General features: G+C 35.6%; 2 pseudogenes; both read right to left on the bottom strand.

The window, feature by feature from the left end:
* LOC117705185 (TNF receptor-associated factor 4 pseudogene) overlaps nucleotides 1–8,700 on the bottom strand; it is a 31,476-nt pseudogene extending 22,776 nt beyond the window's left edge.
* An 8,512-nt stretch (nucleotides 8,701–17,212) lies between these two features.
* On the bottom strand, nucleotides 17,213–19,289 carry LOC117705186 (DNA polymerase lambda-like; annotated as a pseudogene).
* Nucleotides 19,290–20,693: the final 1,404 nt, after the last annotated feature.

Below are 20,693 nucleotides of genomic sequence, written 5' to 3' on the forward strand. Positions count from 1 at the left end.
AATATAACGACTAAAACTATTTCAGAAAACAAGATTTTTCACAATGTCAACTTCAGTCATCAAATATTGAGTGTATATATATATTTACTCTCTCTCTCTCTCTCTCTCTCTCTCTCTCTCTCTCTCTATATATATATATATATATATATATCACATTTTAGCAAGTAAAATTAGAAAGCACAGTAAGGTCAATATTTAAAGTGTATTGTGGAGGACAACGCAATAGAAAAAAGCAATTAAGGAATAAACAGAGTTTAATTAGAAAAGTCAAAGAAATAGCTTTGTAGTAAACTCCACAGTAGGATGGTTATCTCTTTTATTCAGTGTGTATTTCCAGCGCCAACCAGACAGGAAAGTAGAAACACATTAAATATTTGTTAATTAAATAATGCAGGCCAAGAAGTCTTTCTCAGCTGTTTTTTCATGTTAATTATCATTTTTATTTAATAACCTGAGAAATTGTGGGATTCTTAATCCCCTGTTTTCTTCTGCAAATTAATAACTCTTTCCTTAAACCAACCACTGACTATACATTTCTGATGTAAAATTTCATTTGATGTTTTATAACAGAACTGTGGCTTTGATGATTGAACTTTTAAAGTGATACATCAGATTATAAAAAAGACAAGCATGATTAATTGAAATATGTACTTTTAATATTTTAATATAAATTAAATTTTACTCAATGTAATTTCAATTTAAATGTATGAATTTATAAGTCTTAGTTTGGCCTTTAGACTAATATATATTATATGTTATATACACATATATAATATTTTCACTCATCTTGAAATTATGGTCAGTATATAGGAAATATAAGCAAAACAATTTAGGTAATAAATTTGCAATTAATTTAGATATTTTATTTATCAAAACAGCCTTTTAATAGTACATGAATTTTTGTTGTGAAATTAAGCCCTATAGAGCACTAATTGTAATTACGCTAGCTATTTACACTAATGTTTCAAATGGGCCAATGTATACAAATGTAAAAAATGTATTATGTGAAACAAATTACATTTGTACAAACTCCTGATAATTGTCATGAGTTTCAATGTCTTCTGAAATAATAAGATGGCTTTTGAATTCTGTGGATATTAAAGAAGACCAGCAGACCTAATTGAATAAAATGAAGATGTTTTATTTGTCAAATTTTCCATTTAGAAGGATAGTATTTATTTCGGTCTGATGACTTCTATCTTGGTTATGTGTGTAGGGCTGTTGTGTGCACACAAGGGTATGTGTATAAAGATATGCCGGTGTTATAGAAGTCAGAAAAACCATTGTAAGTTAATTCCTTCCTTCTAGGTCCTAAACTTATGTCATGAAGCTTGCACAGCAAGAGCATTTACCTTCTGAGCCTCCTCTATGGTCTAAACTTGTATATTTTAATGTGGTTTTGGTAGCAATGACTGACAATGGTTTATGAAATTGCTGAAAACCAAGTGTTATAGATAGATTATAAACTTAAACACTCTTTATTTCAAGTAGACATGTATATTTGTTTATTAGACAAGAACACTTTAAGATGGTATTATGAACACTTAATTATATTCTCACCAAAAATATGAAAATATTTTCTGTAGATGAAATATTTCTTAAAAAACATGCAGAAAATGAGGACAAATTAAAATTTTCTGGCCACTTAGAGCTCCTTCAGAACAACCACTTATATTATGTACCTGCAATTACACTCAGATATTTGAGGTATTAATGGAGACTTACTTTATCTAAAATAGTATTAATGTGTATATTTCAAATGTTCCCCTCATCCCTGGGCCCAAATAAGCCTACGAAATCATATAATAATCAGTATTTGGGATTTAGTTTACCATATTATGTTTATTTGTGCCAATTTTTAATGTCATATTTGTTTTCTCTTAGCTTCTGCTTTATTATAATAAATATAATTAGACAATTTTAAAAACACTGATACATCAGTATATTGCAACTACAGTGTAGGCAATGCTGGTTTAAAAAAATCCACACGGAAGAATTTGGACTCCTCATTACCTATTAAAATAATAATTATTATCCCCAAACACATAACTTAAAGAAATATGCTAATTAATTCCACATTGAAGAACTATAGTGTCCAAGAATATTGGTTTTAAATACAGTATACATTTCAATGCTCCAGCTTGTAGGGTGAGTTGTATTTCCAAATGGTAGTGTGTTAATTTAAATTAATCATTGACCAGCTTAGTTATTTGTAAGGTTATTTCATTACTTGAGAATATGAAACTCTTTGGGGAATAAGTTTCCAAGTATTGAGATAGAAAAAAAAAAAACCCCTAACCTTTAGTACAAGGAACTGGAAACATCTCAATTTGCAGGCTTCATGAGCAATGCACAGCACTTTACTACCTGAACTCAAAGTCCCTTCATGCTCTACAGACATTATACAAGATATTACTCCAATTATATAAGTAAATGATGTGCCTTGGATATGTTTATTTGTTTGTAATTGTTGTAACAAAATATAAAAATGCTAGATTTCTTCAAATAAAAAGGTGGGGCCTTGCCAAGTAGAAGCATTTTCTGATTTTTTCCCCTTATGATACGTTATCTATTTCTTCCAGAATGAACAAAACTTTTATCCAATAGACAATATACCACTAAAACGATGAAATGTAGAAAATGACTTTGCTGGAATTTTTGAAAGCAAAGCAAAGCATTTATAGTGTTCACATTTATCCTCTAAGTGACCAAAATGTTGGCAACTTTGAGTAATTTTTAAGGCAAGACAGGCTTTTCTGGCTGTTTTGGGCTGCAGAGTAAGCAGCATTACCAAACAGAATTTATAGTTCAGATTATCAAAATATCTGTGATGGATGGGGATGTTGGAAAGCAGTTTTATAAATCCTCCCTAACAGAAGTGCAGTGGAATTCACAGTGTTGTGGAACCAAGATATTTAGAAAAGAACCTTTTCTTTAAAAAATAAGCTATTGCATCAGGTGTGGTATTGCCACTTTAAACTCCAGCTTTAAGAGGCTGATAAAGAAAGATCACAAGTCCAAGGCTGCTCTGTGCCACATTGAGACACTGTTCCAATACACAAAACCAAAACTGTATTTACCAAAAACCCTAATATGAAATCAACTGAATTCACTCTGTGACTAACCATTGAACACTCCTATCCCTGATGTCTGACCTGTGGTTAGTACATGATGTAACTCCTAAACGTTAAATGATTCAGCTTGCAATCTGACAGACAACTAATATTAATAATGTCACAGCCGCCACATTCTTACTCTTCTAAATGTGGTTTCATAACTTGTTTCTAAAATTATTTATCCCCAATTATAATTTCAAAATTTAGTGTTAGAACCCAGTTCCCACATTGTTGGTCATGACATTTTGAAGACAATTGAACAGAAGTAATCAGTTAGGTTCAATGTAATTCAAAGATGATCTGTATATAAAAAGCTTATAAATTTTAGAATAGTGCTTTATTACTAATTATTTTCTGGACTATAAATATGGTCATATATAATGAATAACAGTTGACTGATAGGTTCAATGAAAGAGCAGCTTACAGCAAATAAGATTAAAGGGCCAATATAAAAGATATTCGTAGTTGTTTATAAGAGAAAATAATGAATGAGGGAGTGTGGTGAAGTTACTCAAAGTAGGTTTGATATGTAAAAATATTTTTACCTAGGTGAATATCCTCTAATGAGAATGTACTATAAAAATAGGTCAAGCATAATAGTGATGTTAATCACATTCAGTTCCTAGACAATGTTTAGAGGAAAGGTAATCTAGGAAAGTGTGCAGAAAAGCACACATCTGGATTCACTATACTAGAGGGTATCTAATCATCAGCTGCCTCTATTTTCAGTTTTTCCAGTGGAAAGGAAGAACCTGAATACCTGATAAACGAGAGCTGACACACAAATTATTTGACGGAAAGTGGTTTATATTGAACCATTCCTTTTTTTTTTTTTCACAAAATAGCCAATAGTATGTTATCACACTTTCTTTAGTGCCACTCCACTTTAGTGTAACAGTTTAGCTAGGAGGTAATTTTTAAGGAATGTTTTTCTAAGAAGGTATAAAATGGCTCAGAGAAAATATAAAGTATGGCTGTTGGAATCTGCCCTTTCAATCACATGTATATTGTATATGTCTATGTCTCTATATGTATCTAAATACATATATACACATATTTACATATATATATATACACACACATACATATACTAAGAAGGTATACATATATGTATACACAATTTATATAATGTATATAATGCATACATATAATATAACGTATATGCATATATAATGTATATATACATACATATACATTAGGCTGTATATATACATACATATACATTATAAAATGTTTGTTCAATTGTGACAGTTATGAAACAGGTGTTCAGTCCCCACTAGAGTGTGTGTGTGCATGTGTGTGTGTGTGTGTGTGTGTGTTTACCTTCATTCCTTGCTTTCTTTATTTTCTTTTTTCTCTGCCTCATGAAGAGTTAACAAGTTTTGAGCCTCACCATTGGTCAGTTAGGGGCCTTTGAGGCAAAGAAAAATGATCCCAAGTAACTAAGCTGTTTTTTATAAGCACTTGCTGCGATCAACAGGAATTAAATTGCCAAAAGCCACCAGCTTCTGGCCCTGAGATAGCATGAAAGAGTTAAATTGCCAAATGTCAGCAGCTTCTGGCCAAAATTACTGACTCAATACTCTGCTTTTGCTGTTTTCCTTCAGAAACTGGATGCTTGGCTAGACTACAGCAAGGAATAAACTAACTGCATAGACAATATTTAAAAATACATATGAGCAATAACTAGTTTGAACAGTGTTCAATATCTCTAGAAATCAAAGAAATTAAAATTAAAAATATTAAGTTACTATGTCACCCTCGTCAGAATGGATATTGTCCAAAAATCTGACAAGAAATGCATGGAAAGATGTGAAGAAAGCAGAATCTTGTATCTTTTCTTGAGGAGAATGAAAATTAATACTGCTACTGTGGAAATTATATTTTAGAATTCTCAAAATAATAAAAATAAAGTTATATAATTCAACTCTTTAGCTCCAGAGCATATACCTCATGAACCCCAAGATCAACCAAAGAATTGAATACTACTCAATTCTGAATGAAATCTAAACATTTGCAAGAAACAAATAGACTTATAATACATACTAATAATAAGTAAAGTTATAGTCTCAGAATAAAAATAAACACATATTTTATATATTGAATCTAGCCTATAATACAAGTATATATGTGAAAAATGTGCGTGTGCGTACATTGTAATGTGAAGGAAAAAGAAGAAGAAAGGATAAATATCAGGAGATAAGCAAGGACTAATTCAGATAATAGACACAAAATATGAAGGAGACTATAAAGCTAATTATTTATTATAGTTCTAATTCTGTGTTAGAACTTTTGGTTTGAGTGGTTCAAGAGTTGTTAAAATATATTTGATATTGCAAAAATAAAAATTAATGTGAAGTTCCATTGACTGTTGTAAATATTTAAGGGTTAAATGAAATGTATAAACTGGTAATTTTGGCATGTAATTGTTGTATTAAATTTGTAAATAAGGTTTATATCTATGAAAGAAAATATATGCAGAATACATTAACTATTTTTCTTTAATTTTTTAGATGTACAAAATCTCAACCCTCTAAGTAAGGTACCTGTTTTGATCTGACCTAGTATAAATAACAAGGATGGGTTTGGTAGAAGAGTCTTATTCTTAACCCTACCCTGACCCCAGCAGCAGCAGACTCTGCTGCCTGAGGCTGTGATTTCAGCAAGAAAAACAATGAGGAACTTTAGGAAGTTTTGATATATCCCTGGATCACATTCAAAGTTTTCTACATGCCCAGGAAGATCCCAGGGAAATACTGAAAAGGCAGTATACCGCTATCTCACTTCTGACTGATTTCATATATTTCCTCCTTTTCAGAGAAGAAATTTTCAAAGGCAAATCCCTAAGTGCTTATTCTGGCTGTTAAATACCATAACTTGTGGTAGCTTTCATTTTTTTTTTCTTCATGTTAAAATACCTTGTAATACACTTTGTGAGTTTTTTGAAGCATTGGCTATTTAAAAACGCCATTTTAATGTCTCCATATGTATGAATTACACAAAATTACTTTCATTTTATGCTTTATTTAATTTTAAGTAGTAATAAAGTAGAATCTATATTACTTTCATAACATTCTATATATTGATATTCAAAGATTTTTTAACATTGAAATCTATGAACAATTTCAAGAACAAATTGAAGTAAATTATTTTTCTCTTAAAACTAACCTAGATGACAACATTACATTCTTTATAGTATATATGTGTGTGTATATATGTGTGTTTTGTGTGTGTGTGTAGAGAGAAACAGAGACAGAGAGACAAAGAGACAGGGAGAAGAGAGACAGAGGAAGAGACAGAAAGAAATAAAGACAGACAGAGACATAAAGATAGAGACATGAAGACACAGAGACACAGATTAATATTTTTAACAGAACGCTGAAAAACTTATTCCAACAATTTGGAGAGAGTGTCATAAAAATGTAATTATTTTCGGGTGTAAGCTACAGTTAATATGTAGGTACCGATATCTGTAATAATCCATATTTATGGGAAAATGACTATCAATAAAGAAATTTGTTTTATAATATAAATACATTAAATTTTTTCTTCTATTTTTATTCATTATATCACATATTATATCCTGACTAAGTTTCCTCCACTGTTCTTTTCCCAGTCCCTCCCTCCCACCTCTCCCATGGGAAGCTACTCCTTCTGCATTTCCTGTCAGAAAAGTACAGCCTCCCAGGGCTATCAACTATGAATTGCACTAAGACTAGACACCTCACCGCATAGTAAAGCTGGAAAACACATTAGTAGAAAAGTTGTCTCCAAAACAGGAAAGAATATAAGAAACCACTCACTCTGCTAGGTGTCCCACAAAAGATCAAGCTACACAGCTATAACATATATGCAGAGGGCCTAGATTATAATCATGTAGACTCTCTGGCTGTTGGTTCAGTCTCACTGATGACCTATGAGTCCAGATTTGTTCATTCTTTGAGTTTTCTGGTGCTGTCCTTGACTTTTTGGCTCCTATGATTCTTCTTGTCCTCTTTCTCAGGATTCTACAAATTCCAACTAATGATTGGGTGTTGTTCTCTGTATCTGTTTCCATCAGTTGCTGGGTGAACTCCCTCTTTCTCACTCTGATGCTGATTATGCCAGGATGCCAGGTTCCTATCTCTTATCATTAGGAATATGTATGCAGTTCTGATAATCCAAACAAAAGTCTGGGGTCCTTCTTGTGGCATGGGAATGGCTACCCAATGACTGCTGTTCCCACAACTTCTGTGTCACATTTACCCAAACACATCTTACAGTCAGAACAAATTATAGGTATAAGGTTTTGTAGTTGTGTTGGAATCCCCATCGCTCCAATGGAATCCTTTTCTGGTTAAGTGGCATCCCAGACACGGTCACCAAAATAGATTGCAGTGAGTTTTTATTGCATTCGCTTTTTACCTTGCCCCTGAACTGCAGCCCTTCTGATTCTAGTTGTCTCTCCCAGTACTTTCTTCCTCCATCCTCTCCAACCTTATCACTGTTCCCAATCCCACAAGCCCTTAGTTCACTCAGAATATCTGTTTCTAAGAGGATATTCCACCACCCATCTATCCACTCCTATTTCCCCCCTCCTCAGTTTCCCCCACACTGGAACATACAGCCTTCACTGGACCACCTATGCCCCAAAAGGCCATCCTGCACTACCTATACAGCTGGAGCCATGGTCCCTCCCTATGTTCTCCCAGGCTAGTGGTTTAGACCATGGGAGCCCTGGTTGGTTAGTATTGTTGCTCTCCCCATATGGTCACAAACCCCTTCAGCTCCTTCAGTCTAACTTCTCTATGAGGACACCCATGATCTGTTCAACAGTTAGCTGTGAGCATCCAACTCTGTATATGTCAGGCTCTGTCAAACCGCTAATGAGACAGCTAGATCAGGCTCCTGTCAGCATTCACTTTCTGGAATCCACATCATTGTCTGCCTTTGGTGACTACACCTGGGATGGATACCTAGGTGGGGCAGTCTCTGGACGGTTCCTCGTTCACTTTATGTCCTACACTTTGTCTCCATATTTGGTCCCAAGAGTATTTTGTTACTCCTTTTAAGAAGGACCAAAGCACCCACACTTTGGTCTTCCTTCTTCATGAGCTTCATGTGGTCTGTGAGTTGTATCTTGGGTATCGTGAGGATTTGGGCTAATATCCACGTATCAGTGAGTGCATACCATGTGCGGTTTTTTAATAATTGGGTTACCTCACTCAGGATGATGTTTTCTAGTTCCATCCATTTGTCCAAGAATTTCATGAATTCATTGTTTTTAATAGCTGGGTAGTACTCCAATGTGTAAACGAACCACATTTTCTGTATCCATTCCTCTCTTGAAGGACATATGGGTTCTTTTTAGCTTCTGGCCATTATAAATGAGGCTGCTATGAAAATAGAAGAGCATATGCCTGTGGGAACAAACCTCACGGGGGAGTCCAGCGGCAGGGACAAAAATCACTAGGGCTGGTGTTGAGGTCCAGGCGGGCTTTCCACACCACTGGCGGAGGGTCCCACCTTCACACAGCCACTGTGGGCGGTCTGGCAGCTGCCTCAGGAAGGTAGAGTCCAGTTTTTCAAAGCTTTTATTGTTCATGGTGTGGTGAATAGGTGTAGATGGTTCGCGCTCCCCCTCAAAAGCCAGGGTAGCCAGGGAGGTGGAAAAGGGGAGGGAATAACTTAATTAGCTATGGCCTCCGGCCTTTAGATAACTCATTAATATTTTAATCTCTAGAGGAGGATACCGGTTAATCATGCCCTCTACATGACTGAAGGGAGAGGTTGAATGGAGATCAGACCTCGTGTCAGGAGCCTGGTTTCTGGGGGTGTGGCCAAACCCACAACCCAAGAGCTAGGACCCTTCCAAGGCCCAACGTATGTCCTTACTATATGTTGGGGCATCTTCTGGGTATATGCCCAGGAGTGGTATAGCTGAGTCTTCAGGTAATGCCATGTCCAGTTTTCAGAGGAACCACCAGACTGATTTCCAGAGTGGTTGTATTAGCTTGCAATCCCAACATGCAACCAACAATGGAGGACTGTTCCTCTTTCTCCACATCCTCACCATCATCTGCTGTCACCTGAATTTTTGATCTTAGCCATTCTGACTAGTGTGAGGTGATATCTCCGGGTTGTTTTGATTTGCATTTCCCTGATGACTAAGGATGTTGAACATTTCTTTAGGTGGTTCTGGGCCATTCAAGTTTGCTCCCTTGAGAATTTTTTGTTTAGCTCTGTACCCCATATTAATAGGGTTATTTGCTTGTCTGGAGTCTATTTTCTTGAGTTCTCTGTTTATATTGGATATTAACCCTCTATTGGATATAAGATTGGTAAAGATCTTTTCCCAGTCTCTAGATTGCCTTTTTGTTCCATTGACAGTGTCCGTTGCTTAACAGAAGCTTTGCAATTTTATGAGATTCCATTTGTCAATTCTTGATATTGTTGCTCTTCCTATGGGATTGCATACTCCTTCAGCATCTTCAGTCCTATCTCTAACTCCTCCACTGGGAACCCCATGCTCAGTCCAATGATTGAGTGTGAGAATTCACCTCTGTATTTGTCAGGCTCTGGCAGAGCTTCTCAGTTGACAGCTATATTAGGCTCCTGTCAGCATAGACTTCTTGGCATCTACAATAGTATCTGCATCTGGTGACTGTATCTTCTATTATCAGTGCCTGTGCTTGTGGATCCTATTCATGTACCAAGGTTTTTTATCCCTGAAATTCCATCAGTTTGTACTTTATTTCTTCTATTTCCATATTCATTTCTTGAGCACTTTTCTTTTTTTTTTTTTTTTTTCAACTGCTTGGTTTTTCTTAGCTTTAAAAAAGAGATTTACTCCCTGATCAGGTATTAAATATGGGGAAGAGGGCATGTTTGTGGTTTTTTTTCTGCAGGATGCTGAAGGAACATGGTGGCCACCAGAGACAGGCTGATGCCAGTACAAAAAAATGATGCTTACCTGTAAGCTTGATGAATTCCCTGACAATGGCGACTGGGAAGCTGTATTGGACATAAGTTCCCAATCCACCATTGCTTAGCTATACCCCTGATGGGACAAGCTGCCTTGCCTCAAGTTCTTAGTCCTTCTGAAACAGAGACTCAAAAAGAGAAGTTATAATGCCTCTTGCATTGTTACTAAATGTGACCAGTTAGTTAGACTCAATCATGGACTGGTCTAGAAATCAAACCAATATTGGAAATAACAGTCTTTATTCGGACAGAGAAGTAGGCTCAGATACTTTGGTTATCCTGATAAGCCCTTTTAAAAAGTGATCACAAGAGTGTTCATGTAATTGGGTTTAATGCCTTGCCTTTTCTTTGACTATTTATGTTTATTGTATTGCATGTTTCTTGACTATTTGCATCTATTGTATTGCTAGACCCTCAACCTAGAACTGACCTTAAAACACGCATGTAATAAAAATGGTATAAAATCGTAAAGGAGGAAGGGGATGCAATAGGGGCTTCTAGGGAGGGGAAATGGGGAAAGGGAATATTATCTGTATTGTAAATAAATAAAATGTCCAATAAAAATAAAAAAAGAGATTTATTAATTTCCTCCAATTATCTGTTTATGTTTCCTGAATTTCCTTAATGGACTTATTTATTTTCTCCCTAGGGAGCTCTATAATCTTTATTATGTATGTTTAAAGGTCATTTTCTTGTGTGTCTCTTATGCTGAAATATTTAGCGATTGCTATGATTGCTATACTAGAATAGGAAGGTGCTGTGGTAACTGTAATGTGTTGGTTGTTGTTTCCAGTGTTCTTATGCTAGGTTTGGGGGTTACTTAAAGGTCTAAGTACTAATTTTGAATTTGTCTTTGTTCAATCAGTGTTATTTTGTTTGTTTGTTTTTGTACCCCCCCACACACATACTTTGGTTTTTGTTTCCTCTATGGTCTGTGTGGCCTGGGCTTTTATTAGTCAGTGTGGTCTTTGCTGAAACAGGGATTTTCTGTCCCAGTTGACAGCTGACTCAAGTTATCTTGGAGGGCACAGAACTGGTGATACAGATAGGGATGCCGAGCTAGTGAGAGAGTGGGGAAATTTGTCAGGCAGGTAGCCTACATGGACTTTCCAGGTCTGTGTGGTCTCTGGTAAAGCAGGGAGCTTTTGCCCCAGTTGAGTTCTGTGCTTGTGGTCGACAGGCTGATTTCTTGTAGAGTAGAAAGTCATCACGACAGTTGGGAACTGGATGTAGCCATTAGAACAGTGGAGGACTTGGTATAAGGTAGCCAGAAGCCTACATAGTGGAGGAATTTGGCAGACTCTTAGCCTTCCTGGACTTCTTCCAGTCTGCCTGGTCTCTGGTAGATGAGAAAGTCTCTATACCTTTTAAAGGATTAGAAACAGCAATTTGGATACTCTGGGACTGCAGGGGGATGATGAGATAGTGAGAGATTGTGGAAGTTTTGAAAACAGGCAGACAGTCTGGTTTGATTTTTCCCAGTCTGCAAAGTCTCCAGTAGAGTGGAAAGTCTCTGACCCAGGTTGATATCTGGTAGAGCAGGTAGTCTATGTCTAGTCGGGGGCTGCTGTTTGGCAACAAGGAGTATAGGAGACTGAGGATAATAGAATAGATTTAAATATCATTTACTACTTACTGCAAGTAAGCACATTTCAAATTATATTAAATATGCAACTACAAAATTATTAAGTGTTTCTCAAACATTTTTGTTTCATCATGTATGAACTCAGTTTAGTTCTACTTCTCATTTTAATTGGATTATTTGCTTTTTTGATTGTTAGGTGTTTGTCGAAATTGTTGTTGCATATTCTTGTATATTTTCATTCTTAACCTATGTCAGATGTCTTATTAGTAAAGGCATTTATTTCCTGTTTTGTAGGTTACCTGTTTGCTGAAATAATTGTGATATTTATTATATGAAGTTTATTAGCTTCATGGTGTTCAATTTATTATTTTTTTGTCTTGTCACCTGAATTTTGTGCACAAATTTTTACAACTAGAACATTCTGCTACTGAATTTTCCCTTTAATGAATTCATAGTACCTGTGCTGATGTTTCATTTCTGTTTGAAATTTATTTTGTCTAATATTAAAATAGCTACACCTGCTTTTTGCAGGTGGCTCCATTGATTAGAATATCTTTACTATGCTTTGACACTAAGGTTAAAACTGTCCTTGATGAAGAAATGTGTTTCTTGTATACAAGTCTTTTTTCGAACCCAATAAGTTAGTATGTGTCTTTTTATTGTGTAATTGAGACCATTACTTTTAGTCAATATTTACTCTTGTTATTTGTTTTGATAGTTTGCCTCCCCCACCATATATACATTGATTAATTCCTCTGGGACTATTTATTCCTTGTGCTTCCTGAATAAAGCCAATATATATGATTAGATTAGATTAGATTAGATTAAAATTTTCCTAACATAGTTTTCTCTAATGCTGGCATGATGGACATTCATAATATTTATTCACTACCAATGAAAATTCAAAAATAATTTAAAGTATACATTTTTGTTTATGTAAATCACAACACAAACCCATTAAAGTAAATTCATCTATAATATTTTTAACTGAGTTACAAAATAATAATTAAAGGAACTGAAAAATATCTAAGGAAATGAAATATATTTTATGTATATTGAATTAAATGAATTAATGTTTTTATAATCACAAATTCTACCTAGATTCATTTTCAAATTCAATATTTATTCTATGCCCAATTTATTTGTTTCAGAAATGAACATGCTAAGCTTGATATGGAAAAATTTAAGAGATACAGAAGTCAAATACACAAACATATGCAAATACAAAACTGAAGCCTGATTTCTCACTTTCAAAATAAACTGTAGAATTTCAACGATTAAAACAGTGATTCTGTATGTGAAGAAAGACATGGATTTAGTGAATTAGAACTATGATCTCTTGTAACCACACAGGTATGGTGATCATTTTCAACAACTATGACAAGTCAATACAGGAAAGAAATCATCATCATTCGACATGTTTCACTGGTTCAGATTGCATAACATTTTAGATGAGAAATAACAAACTAAGATCTTTGTAGACTTAGCAGCAACTGATTTCTCTCAGCTTCTGTGGTGCGCAGATGGCAATTATGGGACTCCGAAGCCCATTATATGTAAGCCAATCCAATAAATCCCCTTTGTAATATATGCCATTTTTATGTGTCCTGTTACATTATAGAACCCTGACTAGTACACTATTCATACAATCAACATTATCACTTCAAAGACTTTAATTTGGTATAGACCCTAGCTTCATAAATACCTCACTCACATTTACTGTCTTCTTTCTGAGACAATGTTAAGCTTTAGCAGGGCATATGCAATTACTATTTATACACTTGATCTTATCCAAAAGGCCAAGAAGCAACACAAATAAGCGATGCATTAGTTGCAATATATGTATACACACACACACACACACATATATGTATATATATATATATATATATATATATATATATATATATAATTATATGCATATAATAAAGATCTTAAATAACTGAAAATAAGTTCAGTATTCTTTTCCTATCATGTACATATTTTAGATGTTCATCATCATAACTGACCCCAAGTTTCACTCTGATAATCCACAAATAAAACATATTCTTGCTTATATATTTTTATTTTATTTTATACACAATATGACCAATTGGATTCTATAAAACTTAAGAGAAAATAATTACAGATTAATATCTGATGTGCTTATCACTTTCTCCTACCCAGCATGTGATAGGTTCTATGCTATAGCTCATGAGCACCTCTGTATGTATCATTTCACTCATTTTGTAGATAATGGAGGTGAAGCTAGAAGTATCTAACAGTTCAAGAGCTGTGAGAGGGTAAGTGAAAAAGTTAGAATATGAAACATTTTAATCTGAGCTTTCCAAGCATCTAGATCCTTGAAAAATAAAAAAATATCATAAATACCACTTAACCACAGCTTCTCAATAATTAAAATTGAGAGATCTTATAATTTAACATTTTGAAGTGAGCCCATGCAAAACCTGTGACCCTCACAAGATAAATGTCAAGAGTCATACCTAAAATTTCATTCTGTAAGCAAAATGCATCAGTAAATATGTCACAGGCAAATGGTAAATAAACAATATTCTTTTTTTCAGGTAGACTGTATGAATTATCTATAAAGAATAAAATAAATATTAGTTAGGGAGTTGAATAAATAGATAGACATCTATCTATTTATCTAGTTTATTGATTACTTTCCTGTGTATACTGTGGCTATTAGTCTAGTGTTAGATCAACTAGAGATTTTAACTTATTTTTATAAAAAATGTTCTTTTTAAAGTTCTTTAAAAAGTTACATGGAAAGCCGCTGTATGTATAAATATATACAAATTTAACCTTAAAAAACCAAACTTCCATGAAAGCAATTCATGATGTCTATTATTATTCCAATTCATCATATGGTAATAGAACCTCTATTAATATACTTGCTTTCATCAAGTGGAATTGTGAATAAATTACTTAAAATATAATATTGTTATTTTTAAGCTTCAGGGGAAAAATAACCACAGACTATGGAGCAAGTGTCAAAAAACACAGAAATTGATTACCTAAATTAACTTTGCTGTTAATGAATTTCCCATATAATTAAGTGTATAAGTCATAAGCCTGGAAAGTGATAAATTGCTAGAGGAGAATATAGTCACATATGAAATGACTAAATGTAGAAATAGCATCAGCCATTATATATAAACTATAAATATAAAAAAAAAGCATACTGAAATTAGATTGTGCTTCAATAAAGCTTCCTGGTAGAAGATAGTCCTTGCAAAAACTGCTCTATTATATTTTTCATGAGAGGACAAACTCAATATTGGGTGCTCAGCAGGTATGATATTTCTATAATCCTCCCAAGATAGGTAATAATGGAGGTTTAGTGAGAAAAATAGTCACAAATTTAAAAGGTTTTCATAGAATTTAAAAACCAGTATAATCATCATCTCTCTTCTTCCACATGAATGTCTTTCAAGCTGAGTAGATTACAAATTTACGTGCTGTACAACTCCTGTCTAGTCAGGTGCCCCCAAAGTGAGTATAGTCTCTAGTAGAAAATAGATTGTCACCAGGACAGTCAGAGTTCAGTATCACCCAAATGTGAGTTCTCAGATGTATAGTATAAAATGTTGCTGTGTAAAATACATGCATTGAAGCCAACAGTTTTATGTTTGCAGTGACCTTCCTTCAAGTTTACCATTGCAAAGATATACATAAAAATAAATGTTAAAACTTGAGAAGTGAAAAAGTGGCTTTCGTATGCTAAAATATATGGCAAGATTCAAGCAAACAGATGGAATAAACAGTAGGAGGATAGAAATTGAAAAATGTTATTTGATTAGCCCAAGCAACACCATATGACATTGATTCTGAAATGGCAACGTGTACATGTTCTCAAACTCTTCAGATGAAACTTATTAGTGCAGCGAGCCAATAGAATTTAACAATGATGTCTTTGTTTCTGATTTTTGTCAATGCTTTAGCATTTGCTGTTACCTACTTTTTCTCTTTAAAATATAAGCTAAGAATTTTTTTTAAAAATGCTTTAGATGGCCACTCTAGATTTAAAATATATTTAGGAAAATAATGCTAATGTGTTGACAGGAATCAACTGTACAGAATGTGAAATCTGAAGCTCCCATATGGTAAATAGACAATGGCGAAGACACATCATTTTAAGCATCTTGCAATGGTTCCAAACTGACTTAAACCATTTATAGTCAGTCAATATAATCTTTGCAGTTTCAATTGAATACCAAAGTAAGTATCTGAAGAGTATATATTTTCAGTTTAATTTTGTTTGCTCTACTTTTACTTAAAACTAGAAAATGAATAGATGACACGTTTTATCTTATGGATAATTTTAATTGTGTGGTTTCTATGGTATGCTAAAGTAATATATTGAAAGTAGAATATTTTTACATTATGTTTTTTAATTTAAATAAAATTACATCATCTCTTCCTTTAGGATGTCTTAATGCTGAGCTCTAGAAAATAATAATGCTAGGCTTCATTAAAAATGTTATTACTCACTTGAACCACAAATTACAATTTGGTAAAATCAAGACTTTAGTCTGACACTGAATTCTGATTAAGGTGTTGCAATATTTTCATGCTGCAAACACATTTAATGTTCTGTCATTTTTTTCTATAAAGAAATAAAGACAGTAAAATAATTTTCTATAAAGAAATAAAGACAGTAAAATAATTTGAAAATATGTCAAACTTAATATGCCATATTTCATGGTTAGATTAATAGTTAGATTAATAGCTGGTTCGTATTGTGGTTTATAGATATCATTCTAGGTAGGACAATGGTTGCTTTCCTCTTTTGGAGTTACACATGGAGACTTCTGGTACAATAAAAGTGGTAGCCTTTGGGGGAAAGGCAATGAAGTCATGATGATCAGGCTCAGGTCATCTGGTTCCTGTATCTGAAGTAAATGCTGTTTTTGCAAGAGTGACAAACCTTCTTACTCTGTGAAATAGCCAGTACAAAGAGCAATAGCTTATAATGTCTGGGGAGTCTCTTCGACAACTCTGACAAACTACTCAAAAGGTTTCTCATGCCTGCTGTTGAAGTTTTTCTTAGAATCTATATAGCTCTTGGCAGGAATATATTCAACCAAGAAGGGTAAATTTTGTTTAATCTATCCATGTATGAATACACAGTCTTATATGTATTACATGTAATTTTAGGTTGGGAGAAAATATTCCTTATAACATTTTCTGACACTATTATTTTTATTGTAATTCCTGCATTCTTCTTCTGTATTTATCTCCCTCCAACCTTTTAACTAATGATCCTACCTTTTTACATCCCCCCCCCCCTTTTTTTGGTATGTGGAACAGAGTAGTGTACTTATTGTCCACAGGTCAAGGACACTAAGCCATTTGGCTGTTCTGGGGACAGGAGAGGGACCAATATGAACTCTGGTGTCCTTGTAGTTGGATTTCATTTCCATGAGGACCCAGAGTGGAAAAACAGAGGGACTCAGGTTCCTGAGGGAAACAGGAAGTGATGTGGGCAGAGACTCTGTAACAGCAATACTGAAGTGGCAGACAGGCTGGGTATGACCTGATGGTACTACATCTGAGCGGTCTTTGTCCCAGCTACCCAGATGTTGTAGAAGAGATCCAGGGCAGACATGGTGTGGTCCCGCTTCCACCGATGCTCACTTTCCAGGATCTCCATGATCTTCTCTGCCATCTGCTTGCCAATTCCTAGGGAGGAAGTGGCACAGAGGAGGATGAGGAAGAGGCTAGGAAGGGAAAGCCAGAAGAGGGGAATCTGGCTCCTTCAGCAGAATATCTGCTTAAAAGCCAGTCCAGCAACCATATGGAACTTGTCCTTTAGTTCTCAGATATGAGGAATAAAAAGGAGAGAAAAATGGCCAGGCATGCCTTAAATCCCAGAACTCCTGGAGGCAGAGGCAGAGGTAGAAGCACAGGCGACAATCTGTGAGTTTCAAACTAATCAGGGCTATGTAGAGAGAGAGTCTCTGTCTCCAAAAAATAAAATAAAAAAATAAAAAAAAATAAAGCAGCATAACCACAAAAAGAGGTAGAGAAAATGACACTGCTCATCCTCAACACAGACACTAGCACATCACAAGTATGCATGCACATTTCCTGTGGGTTCACTGTACTTTACTGAGGGAGGCAGGGTTCACTGCACTACACTGCCTGCCTAGGGGCCCATTGTACCACACTGCCTGACTGGGGGCCCATTGCATCACACTGCCTGGGGGCTCACTGCACCACACTGCCTGGGGGCTCACTGTACCACACTGCCTGGGGGTTTACTGTATGTCATTCCGTGCTACTGGGACCATCTTCTAACCTTACAAAACCACTGTGAATGGCCTACAGTTTTTCATTCCTTTCAAGTGACTGGAAAACTGACAGAGTAGATTGTCTAGAGTCCACAATCAATGAGCTCCAGAGTCTAACACATGTACCACCAGGGCTGGCTTTAAACTTATCATATAAAAATACTCAGACACAGAGGAAACAGTGTAGTAAACTCATAAGCGCTCATTTTCTAGTCCTAACAGTCAGTTTTGCTGATCTGTTTTCCTCTCTCTCTCTCTTTTTGTTCTATCAGTTTGTCTTTGTGTGTAAATCTCAGCCATTATAAAATCTTAACCACTAAATTTGATGCCCATTGTTGACTACAGTTAACCACTAGTTAATGACTAGTGCTGCCATTAAGTACTACTGAGTAAAGAAGAAACCTTTTCCCCAACCCCCATGTAGTTGGTAGGCGCCAACAAGCTTGTGGAAGCTCTTGAGGGCATTGATGGCCTTGGTATAGCGCAGGGTCCTCCACTTGTCTCCCTGGATATTATAGGCTTTTGCCAGCACTTTGAGCTTTTCTGTGGAGTGCAGGTTGTTGTTGGTTGCCTTCTGACTCGAGGGATGTGCACAGATCCACTTATCTAGAGCTTCTGGGGCTGGGTCAGGCCCACCATATTCCCCAAGTGGATTGAGGTAGTGCCCACTGATCAAGGCTTGCAGATCTGCTGAGCTGACCTGAGACTCTCCCATCGCTGGCTTCATCCTCTGAGCTTGGGTCCTTTGTGGCTTTAATGCCTTTGGGGGAATTGATACAGCTCTGGTGTAAGGAGGGAAAAGAGATGGTTGTCTTGAATAAAACCCTGTTGGTCCCAGGAACAGAAGTATCTTGGCCTGACTTGCTGGGCTGTGGTTCGTCCAAAGCCTTCTTGGGAATGGAAAAGCTGAATCTTTCAGTGTCTCTCGGCCTTCCCTCCTGAAGGCACAACCTCAGCCATGCTGACTTTACTAGCTGAGCACCAGGGGATAGCTGGGGCAGCCAAAGGAACTGGAGAGCCCGCTTATCGTCCATGCCTTCATCTACCACAATGTGAATGACTCCTGGGGCCTGGGCAGGGCACACCTGGCCACCAGGCTGGATTATCTGCTTCTCAAAAGAGTTCAGCCTGGCCTAGTCCAATGCCAGTGGGCATAATGTGGGCCCTCAGGGAGCTCAGCCAGTCTCTAGCTTCACGTGCCTCCCTTTTGGGAATCTTTGCAAGTGCTTTTAATGACGGATCTGCATGAATTTTCTTTTCCTTGGGAAATGTCTTCAAGATTCCCTGGGGTCCACTGAAATGCACTGGATCCTGACGTTTTAGGCTCATAACATTTTCCCTTTCAAATCACTTTAGTAGTGCTATTTCTGTGTCTTCTCCACAGAATGGTTGTCTTTAACATTCCAGGTTTCTCCAAAGTTATATATTTAAATCTGAAGATTTGAAACTGATCAGCAAGGGAGTTTTGAACTGCTCTGTTTATGACCTGGGCCGGTTCACTTCTCCTTAGGCAACCTAATGGTTCCCTGCTCCTGTGAGGTCACCATATTAATGCTGAATTTAGTGAAATTAGTGAATTTAGTGTGTAGCATGGCGCACTACAGCCCAGAACTCCTGGACTCAAGCGATCCTCCTGTCTCAACCTGTAGCTGAAACTACAGGCATGCAAAGAAAAAAAAAATGAAACTAGGAAGTACAGATTAAAGAGAATTTGTAATATTTGTATTTTGAGTTTTGGTTATTTCACCTAATGTGACATTTACTAGTCCTATCCATTCACCTGAAACTTTTATAATTTTGTTTTCATTTAAGAACAAGTAGTATCTTTCCAGCATCATTCATTATGGATGCTACCTTTTCTCTGGTGTACATCATTGCCATCTTTCTTTTTTCAAATATTAGATATCTATAGTTACATGCCTTCATGTTTCAGTTGTTGATTTTGCTTCATTGCTGTATACATCCTTTTGGTGTTAATACCATATTATTTTTGTTACTTAGTGTTTATAATATATTTTTAGATCAACAACAGTAATCCCTAGGCTTTTTGTTGTTGTTGCTGCTATTGTTGTTGTTGTTTTGGTTACTCCAGGAATGTTTTGGTCCCATAGATTTTTTTTTCTATTTCTGTAAAGAATGATATATGGACTTTAATTGTGATTATATTGAAGTGGTAAATGGATTTTGATAGTACTTCCATTTTACAATATTAATTCAACCAATACGGGGGCATGAAATGTCTTTCCATTTTCTGTTATCTTGATCTCCTTTTTCTGAGATTTAATGTTTTTTATTGTAGAAGTATTTTCCCGCCTTGATTAGATTTATTCCTAGATATTTTATTTTGAGGCAATTGTGAGGGCTATCTCTGAGCTGATAGTGGTGGGTTCTATAAAAAAGCAGAGTGTACAGGCCAAGGAAAGCAAGCCAGTAAGCAACATTTCCCCATGGCAACTGCATCAGCTCCTGCCTCCAGGACCCTGCCCTTTTTTTTAATTTTTAAAAATCTTAAATTGACTTTCTTCAATGATGAAGAGCAATATAGAAATATAAACCAAAACTTTTTCTCCTCAAGTTGCTATTGGGTCATGGTGTTTTATAACACTAATAGAAACCCTAAAATCAAGTGTGTTCAGTATCTCCTTCTCTGTATATTGTTAGTGGTGTGTAGAAAAGTTAATGCTTTTTGCAAGTTTAATTCATTAACAACAGGTCTCTAATTGTACTTAAGCC

This window comes from Arvicanthis niloticus, chromosome 3 (assembly GCF_011762505.2).
Source record: "Arvicanthis niloticus isolate mArvNil1 chromosome 3, mArvNil1.pat.X, whole genome shotgun sequence".
Taxonomy (NCBI): Eukaryota; Metazoa; Chordata; class Mammalia; order Rodentia; family Muridae; genus Arvicanthis; species Arvicanthis niloticus.